Source organism: Brachyhypopomus gauderio, unplaced genomic scaffold (genome assembly GCF_052324685.1).
Source record: "Brachyhypopomus gauderio isolate BG-103 unplaced genomic scaffold, BGAUD_0.2 sc63, whole genome shotgun sequence".
Taxonomy (NCBI): Eukaryota; Metazoa; Chordata; class Actinopteri; order Gymnotiformes; family Hypopomidae; genus Brachyhypopomus; species Brachyhypopomus gauderio.
Window position 1 is genome coordinate 1,694,109 of NW_027506884.1, and position 10,319 is coordinate 1,704,427.

Here is a 10,319-nt window from a genome sequence, read left to right on the forward strand (position 1 = left end):
CAAAAACAAAGGCAGCTGAAAAGCTATTACTGTAATACATATTTTTTGCACATATAGATCAATGAAATAAAATGAAGTACAGTAATGTACCGGGTCAGAGAGGAGCAAATATAACAATTTGTCCTGCAATCTCAAGTGCTGGTTTGGTCCTTCACAAATGCCAGATTGGTCCCTATAACAGTGACCTCCTTCTTTAGTTTTTGAATGAACTCTACAAACAACTGGTTCCAGAAGCAGAAAGGGAACAGGTGGGAGGAAACACGAGGACATTTGTGATGGGACAATGTAGCATTCTGTCATTCTCATGTCATCACAAACTGGTTTATAGACCATCCAAGAGTGATGTCACTTTTCCTCCCGCCCATCTCGGAACTTTTTTCAGTCTGGAGGTGGAAGGTGTATGATCATTGGCCATGACCAAATGTCCCTCCTGAATGCAATGGATCCCGGCTGCAGAGACATTTCAGCTGAAGACTGCCAGGGGTGAATAAGGCATACCAAGCTTTTCTATCCTAGGTGCATGGCAAGGGCCAACATCAGATGTGATGTGGATACATTACACATAACAAGACTGTTCAGTTTTGTATCCTGTTTTTTTTTGTATGTGTGTATTTTTACACATATGGGACCATGGCTAATTATGTTTACAATTATGGTAATTTTTTTTGGGTTAGGCCACAATTTACAGTAATGTCCCTAATACAGTCAAATATATCCTTTACTGCAAAACTGTTACTGACTAATCTACATTCCATATAGTACCTAACAGTAAATATCACTCATTTTGTAGACAGTATGTTGCCAAAAAAGCACACATTTGAAAAAAAAAGTCCAAATGAAGCGGATTACAGTAAAAATGAACTGACTAAAAAAACAGATGTTACTGTAAAATATCTTGTAACGATTCAGAATAGGGGGAGTGACGCAATTGCAGAGTTTGGAATATTTATTAAAAAGGGGGTAACAAAACAGAAAAACAGAATACCGATAGGAACTACACCATACAACGTAAAGCTAATACTATATAACGAGACAGCGAAACAACTAAGCAGAGTTAACACACATATGAACATTACCGCAAGCTACATGAAGGGAATGTGGACAAACATAACACTAAGGGGAGTAACGGCGAAGGGGAGAGACAAAACCAGACTACAAATAAACACAACGAAGGAAGGACTACAACCGAACACGACGAGGTAAACATAAAAGGCTAAGCAAACTAGAATATACAAGCGACAGGGAAATTCACAACAGAGTAATCAAAAACCGAGACAGAGCACACGGAACAGAGCGGAAGGGGCGAACAAGAAAGAAACATACACTAACAGGACAACTAGGGGTACACGATATGACGATATAAAATCGTGAATGGCGAGGACGAGTGGAGAATCGCAGGCGATCTACCAAATTAGAGAAATCGTATAGATCGCCTTTGCCAATCAGTGCAATGACTTTTTAAAATTATCATCTGTCCATTTGGAAGATCTTTTGGTGGTTTAAGCAGCATGTCAAAAGAAGACTCAACATGACCAATCAGAGTTTTATACACTAGTGTCACATCAATTACTGATTAATATGGAAATTTTATTATGTACACACATTGTATTCAATGTGTCTTTGCTTACCTTCATCTTACAATGCTTGTTGTATCCTCTGCTGTTCCATTCGAGTTGTGCTTAAATAGTATGGGTGGAAAAATAAGAAAAACCAAATCAACCAAAACTCATACTAAGTGAAAAATGTAAAATGTCATCCCATTCATTATGATTCAGTAATGAAAATAATGGTGTCCTGTATCAAACTGTCTTCAATGTCTATACCTTTTAGTTATCACGAGCATTCTGCTGTCCATTTGGAAGATCTTGAGGTGGACTCAAGCAGCATGTGAATAGAAAAGTCAACATGACCAATGACAATATTACACACTAGTGTCACATCGATTACTGATTAATATGGACTTAATATGGACATTTATTATGTACACACGTTGTATTCAATGTGTCTTTGATTACCTTCATCTTACAAAGCTTGTTGTATCCTCTGCTGTTCCATTCGAGTTGTGCTCAAATAGTATGGGTGGAAAAATAAGAAATACCAAATCAACCAAAACTCATACTGAGTGAAAAATGTAAAATGTCATCCCATTCATTATGATTCAGTAATGAAAATATTGGTGTCCTGTATCAAACTCTCTTCAATGTCTATACCTTTTAGTTATCACGAGCATTCTGCTGTCCATTTGGAAGAGCTTGAGGTGGACTCAAGCAGCATGTGAATAGAAAAGTCAACATGACCAATCAGAGTTTCACACACTAGTGTCACATCAATTACTGATTAATATGGACATTTAATATGTACACACGTTGTATTCAATGTGTCTTTGATTACCTTCATCTTACAAAGCTTGTTGTATCCTCTGCTGTTCCATTCGAGTTGTGCTCAAATAATATGGGTGGAAAAATAAGAAAAACCAAATCAACCAAAACTCATACTGAGTGCAAAATGTAAAACGTCATCCCATTCATTATGATTCAGTAATGAAAATAATGGTGTCCTGTATCAAACTCTCTTCAATGTCTATACCTTTTAATTATCAGGAGCATTCTGCTGTCCATTTGGAAGAGCTTGAGGTGGACTCAAGCAGCATGTGAATAGAAAAGTCAACATGACCAATCAGAGTTTCACACACTAGTGTCACATCAATTACTGATTAATATGGACATTTAATATGTACACACGTTGTATTCAATGTGTCTTTGATTACCTTCATCTTACAAAGCTTGTTGTATCCTCTGCTGTTCCATTCGAGTTGTGCTCAAATAATATGGGTGGAAAAATAAGAAAAACCAAATCAACCAAAACTCATACTGAGTGCAAAATGTAAAACGTCATCCCATTCATTATGATTCAGTAATGAAAATAATGGTGTCCTGTATCAAACTCTCTTCAATGTCTATACCTTTTAATTATCAGGAGCATTCTGCTGTCCATTTGGAAGATCTTGAGGTGGACTCAAGCAGCATGTGAATAGAAAAGTCAACATGACCAATCAGGGTTTCACACACTAGTGTCACATCAATTACTGATTTTATTATGTACACACGTTGTATTCAATGTGTCTTTGATTACCTTCATCTTACAATGCTTGTTGTATTCTCTGCTGTTCCATTCGAGTTGTGCTCAAATAGTATGGGTGGAAAAATAAGAAAAACCAAATCAACCAAAACTCATACTGAGTGCAAAATGTAAAACGTCATCCCATTCATTATGATTCAGTAATGAAAATATTGGTGTCCTGTATCAAACTGTCTTCAATGTCTATACCTTTTAGTTATCACGAGCTTTCTGCTGTCCATTTGGAAGATCTTGAGGTGGACTCAAGCAGCATGTGAGTAGAAAAGTCAACATGACCAATCAGTTTCACACAGTAGTGTCACATCAATTACTGATTTTATTATGTACACAAGTTGTATTCAATGTGTCTTTGATTACCTTCATCTTACAATACTTGTTGTATCCTCTGCTGTTCCATTCGAGTTGTGCTCAAATAGTATGGGTGGAAAAATAAGAAAAACCAAATCAACCAAGACTCATACTAAGTGAAAAATGTAAAACGTCATCCCATTCATTATGATTCAGTAATGAAAATATTGGTGTCCTGTATCAAACTGTCTACAATGTCTATACCTTTTAATTATCACGAGCATTCTGCTGTCCATTTGGAAGATCTTGAGGTGGACTCAAGCAGCATGTGAATAGAAAAGTCAACATGACCAATCAGAGTTTTATACACTAGTGTCACATCAATTACTGATTAATATGGCCATTTATTATGTACACACGTTGTATTCAATGTGTCTTTGATTACCTTCATCTTACAAAGCTTGTTGTATCCTATGCTGTTCCATTCGAGTTGTGCTCAAATAATATGGGTGGAAAAATAAGAAAAACCAAATCAACCAAAACTCATACTGAGTGCAAAATGTAAAACGTCATCCCATTCATTATGATTCAGTAATGAAAATAATGGTGTCCTGTATCAAACTCTCTTCAATGTCTATACCTTTTAATTATCAGGAGCATTCTGCTGTCCATTTGGAAGAGCTTGAGGTGGACTCAAGCAGCATGTGAATAGAAAAGTCAACATGACCAATCAGAGTTTCACACACTAGTGTCACATCAATTACTGATTAATATGGACATTTAATATGTACACACGTTGTATTCAATGTGTCTTTGATTACCTTCATCTTACAAAGCTTGTTGTATCCTCTGCTGTTCCATTCGAGTTGTGCTCAAATAATATGGGTGGAAAAATAAGAAAAACCAAATCAACCAAAACTCATACTGAGTGCAAAATGTAAAACGTCATCCCATTCATTATGATTCAGTAATGAAAATAATGGTGTCCTGTATCAAACTCTCTTCAATGTCTATACCTTTTAATTATCAGGAGCATTCTGCTGTCCATTTGGAAGATCTTGAGGTGGACTCAAGCAGCATGTGAATAGAAAAGTCAACATGACCAATCAGGGTTTCACACACTAGTGTCACATCAATTACTGATTTTATTATGTACACACGTTGTATTCAATGTGTCTTTGATTACCTTCATCTTACAATGCTTGTTGTATTCTCTGCTGTTCCATTCGAGTTGTGCTCAAATAGTATGGGTGGAAAAATAAGAAAAACCAAATCAACCAAAACTCATACTGAGTGCAAAATGTAAAACGTCATCCCATTCATTATGATTCAGTAATGAAAATATTGGTGTCCTGTATCAAACTGTCTTCAATGTCTATACCTTTTAGTTATCACGAGCTTTCTGCTGTCCATTTGGAAGATCTTGAGGTGGACTCAAGCAGCATGTGAGTAGAAAAGTCAACATGACCAATCAGTTTCACACAGTAGTGTCACATCAATTACTGATTTTATTATGTACACAAGTTGTATTCAATGTGTCTTTGATTACCTTCATCTTACAATACTTGTTGTATCCTCTGCTGTTCCATTCGAGTTGTGCTCAAATAGTATGGGTGGAAAAATAAGAAAAACCAAATCAACCAAGACTCATACTAAGTGAAAAATGTAAAACGTCATCCCATTCATTATGATTCAGTAATGAAAATATTGGTGTCCTGTATCAAACTGTCTACAATGTCTATACCTTTTAATTATCACGAGCATTCTGCTGTCCATTTGGAAGATCTTGAGGTGGACTCAAGCAGCATGTGAATAGAAAAGTCAACATGACCAATCAGAGTTTTATACACTAGTGTCACATCAATTACTGATTAATATGGCCATTTATTATGTACACACGTTGTATTCAATGTGTCTTTGATTACCTTCATCTTACAAAGCTTGTTGTATCCTATGCTGTTCCATTCGAGTTGTGCTCAAATAATATGGGTGGAAAAATAAGAAAAACCAAATCAACCAAAACTCATACTGAGTGCAAAATGTAAAACGTCATCCCATTCATTATGATTCAGTAATGAAAATATTGGTGTCCTGTATCAACCTGCCTTCAATGTCTATACCTTTTAGTTATCAGGAGCATTCTGCTGTCCATTTGGAAGATCTTGAGGTGGACTCAAGCAGCATGTGAATAGAAAAGTCAACATGACCAATCAGAGTTTCACACTCTAGTGTCACATCAATTACTGATTTTATTATGTACACACGTTGTATTCAATGTGTCTTTGATTACCTTCATCTTACAAAACTTGTTGTATCCTCTGCTGTTCCATTCGAGTTGTGCTCAAATAGTATGGGTGGAAAAATAAGAAAAACCAAATCAACCAAAACTCATACTAAGTGAAAAATGTAAAACGTCATCCCATTCATTATGATTCAGTAATGAAAATATTGGTGTCCTGTATCAAACTCTCTTCAATGTCTATACCTTTTAGTTATCAGGAGCATTCTGCTGTCCATTTGGAAGATCTTGAGGTGGACTCAAGCAGCATGTGAATAGAAAAGTCAACATGACCAATCAGAGTTTCACACACTAGTGTCACATCAATTACTGATTAATATGGACATTTATTATGTACACACGTTGTATTCAATGTGTCTTTGATTACCTTCATCTTACAAAGCTTGTTGTATCCTCTGCTGTTCCATTCGAGTTGTGCTCAAATAATATGGGTGGAAAAATAAGAAAAACCAAATCAACCAAGACTCATACTAAGTGAAAAATGTAAAACGTCATCCCATTCATTATGATTCAGTAATGAAAATATTGGTGTCCTGTATCAAACTGTCTTCAATGTCTATACCTTTTAGTTATCACGAGCTTTCTGCTGTCCATTTGGAAGATCTTGAGGTGGACTCAAGCAGCATGTGAATAGAAAAGTCAACATGACCAATCAGAGTTTTATACACTAGTGTCACATCAATTACTGATTAATATGGCCATTTATTATGTACACACGTTGTATTCAATGTGTCTTTGATTACCTTCATCTTACAAAGCTTGTTGTATCCTCTTCTGTTCCATTCGAGTTGTGCTCAAATAGTATGGGTGGAAAAATAAGAAATACCAAATCAACCAAGACTCATACTAAGTGAAAAATGTAAAACGTCATCCCATTCATTATGATTCAGTAATGAAAATATTGGTGTCCTGTATCAAACTGTCTTCAATGTCTATACCTTTTAGTTATCACGAGCTTTCTGCTGTCCATTTGGAAGATCTTGAGGTGGACTCAAGCAGCATGTGAATAGAAAAGTCAACATGACCAGAGTTTCATACACTAGTGTCACATCAATTACTGATTAATATGGAAATTTTATTATGTACACACATTGTCTTCAATGTGTCTTTGCTTACCTTCATCTTACAATGCTTGTTGTATCCTCTGCTGTTCCATTCGAGTTGTGCTCAAATAGTATGGGTGGAAAAATAAGAAAAACCAAATCAACCAAAACTCATACTGAGTGCAAAATGTAAAACGTCATCCCATTCATTATGATTCAGTAATGAAAATAATGGTGTCCTGTATCAAACTCTCTTCAATGTCTATACCTTTTAATTATCAGGAGCATTCTGCTGTCCATTTGGAAGATCTTGAGGTGGACTCAAGCAGCATGTGAATAGAAAAGTCAACATGACCAATCAGAGTTTCACACACTAGTGTCACATCAATTACTGATTTTATTATGTACACACGTTGTATTCAATGTGTCTTTGATTACCTTCATCTTACAATGCTTGTTGTATCCTCTGCTGTTCCATTCGAGTTGTGCTCAAATAGTATGGGTGGAAAAATAAGAAATACCAAATCAACCAAGACTCATACTAAGTGAAAAATGTAAAACGTCATCCCATTCATTATGATTCAGTAATGAAAATATTGGTGTCCTGTATCAAACTGTCTTCAATGTCTATACCTTTTAGTTATCACGAGCTTTCTGCTGTCCATTTGGAAGATCTTGAGGTGGACTCAAGCAGCATGTGAATAGAAAAGTCAACATGACCAGAGTTTCATACACTAGTGTCACATCAATTACTGATTAATATGGAAATTTTATTATGTACACACATTGTCTTCAATGTGTCTTTGCTTACCTTCATCTTACAATGCTTGTTGTATCCTCTGCTGTTCCATTCGAGTTGTGCTCAAATAGTATGGGTGGAAAAATAAGAAAAACCAAATCAACCAAAACTCATACTGAGTGCAAAATGTAAAACGTCATCCCATTCATTATGATTCAGTAATGAAAATAATGGTGTCCTGTATCAAACTCTCTTCAATGTCTATACCTTTTAATTATCAGGAGCATTCTGCTGTCCATTTGGAAGATCTTGAGGTGGACTCAAGCAGCATGTGAATAGAAAAGTCAACATGACCAATCAGAGTTTCACACACTAGTGTCACATCAATTACTGATTTTATTATGTACACACGTTGTATTCAATGTGTCTTTGATTACCTTCATCTTACAATGCTTGTTGTATCCTCTGCTGTTCCATTCGAGTTGTGCTCAAATAGTATGGGTGGAAAAATAAGAAAAACCAAATCAACCAAAACTCATACTGAGTGCAAAATGTAAAACGTCATCCCATTCATTATGATTCAGTAATGAAAATATTGGTGTCCTGTATCAAACTGTCTTCAATGTCTATACCTTTTAGTTATCACGAGCTTTCTGCTGTCCATTTGGAAGATCTTGAGGTGGACTCAAGCAGCATGTGAATAGAAAAGTCAACATGACCAATCAGAGTTTCACACACTAGTGTCACATCAATTACTGATTAATATGGACATTTATTATGTACACACGTTGTATTCAATGTGTCTTTGATTACCTTCATCTTACAAAGCTTGTTGTATCCTCTGCTGTTCCATTCGAGTTGTGCTCAAATAATATGGGTGGAAAAATAAGAAAAACCAAATCAACCAAGACTCATACTAAGTGAAAAATGTAAAACGTCATCCCATTCATTATGATTCAGTAATGAAAATATTGGTGTCCTGTATCAAACTGTCTTCAATGTCTATACCTTTTAGTTATCACGAGCTTTCTGCTGTCCATTTGGAAGATCTTGAGGTGGACTCAAGCAGCATGTGAATAGAAAAGTCAACATGACCAATCAGAGTTTTATACACTAGTGTCACATCAATTACTGATTAATATGGCCATTTATTATGTACACACGTTGTATTCAATGTGTCTTTGATTACCTTCATCTTACAAAGCTTGTTGTATCCTCTTCTGTTCCATTCGAGTTGTGCTCAAATAGTATGGGTGGAAAAATAAGAAATACCAAATCAACCAAGACTCATACTAAGTGAAAAATGTAAAACGTCATCCCATTCATTATGATTCAGTAATGAAAATATTGGTGTCCTGTATCAAACTGTCTTCAATGTCTATACCTTTTAGTTATCACGAGCTTTCTGCTGTCCATTTGGAAGATCTTGAGGTGGACTCAAGCAGCATGTGAATAGAAAAGTCAACATGACCAGAGTTTCATACACTAGTGTCACATCAATTACTGATTAATATGGAAATTTTATTATGTACACACATTGTCTTCAATGTGTCTTTGATTACCTTCATCTTACAAAGCTTGTTGTATCCTCTGCTGTTCCATTCGAGTTGTGCTCAAATAATATGGGTGGAAAAATAAGAAAAACCAAATCAACCAAGACTCATACTAAGTGAAAAATGTAAAACGTCATCCCATTCATTATGATTCAGTAATGAAAATATTGGTGTCCTGTATCAAACTGTCTTCAATGTCTATACCTTTTAGTTATCACGAGCTTTCTGCTGTCCATTTGGAAGATCTTGAGGTGGACTCAAGCAGCATGTGAATAGAAAAGTCAACATGACCAATCAGAGTTTTATACACTAGTGTCACATCAATTACTGATTAATATGGCCATTTATTATGTACACACGTTGTATTCAATGTGTCTTTGATTACCTTCATCTTACAAAGCTTGTTGTATCCTCTTCTGTTCCATTCGAGTTGTGCTCAAATAGTATGGGTGGAAAAATAAGAAATACCAAATCAACCAAGACTCATACTAAGTGAAAAATGTAAAACGTCATCCCATTCATTATGATTCAGTAATGAAAATATTGGTGTCCTGTATCAAACTGTCTTCAATGTCTATACCTTTTAGTTATCACGAGCTTTCTGCTGTCCATTTGGAAGATCTTGAGGTGGACTCAAGCAGCATGTGAATAGAAAAGTCAACATGACCAGAGTTTCATACACTAGTGTCACATCAATTACTGATTAATATGGAAATTTTATTATGTACACACATTGTCTTCAATGTGTCTTTGCTTACCTTCATCTTACAATGCTTGTTGTATCCTCTGCTGTTCCATTCGAGTTGTGCTCAAATAGTATGGGTGGAAAAATAAGAAAAACCAAATCAACCAAAACTCATACTGAGTGCAAAATGTAAAACGTCATCCCATTCATTATGATTCAGTAATGAAAATAATGGTGTCCTGTATCAAACTCTCTTCAATGTCTATACCTTTTAATTATCAGGTGTTACGCCTCGCCGCCGATCTCGGCGGTGACGCGTTGGTTTAAACGTAGTGAGGACTCAAACGCGACCCGATAAATCAAACGGCAAAAAACTGCCAAATGAAACCTCCGCGAATGCGGGAAAAAATGAAAACAAAAAACCCCAGAGGGAAACAACAGAAAGACAACACGGAGTATCTCGACGTGTGCAAAGACCAGGTAAGTAAAACAAACAAAAAACACGCGGAAAGAAATACAACGCGTCCAAAAAAGAAAAATGGGAAAAAACGAAAAGTACACGGAGGCAAACTCG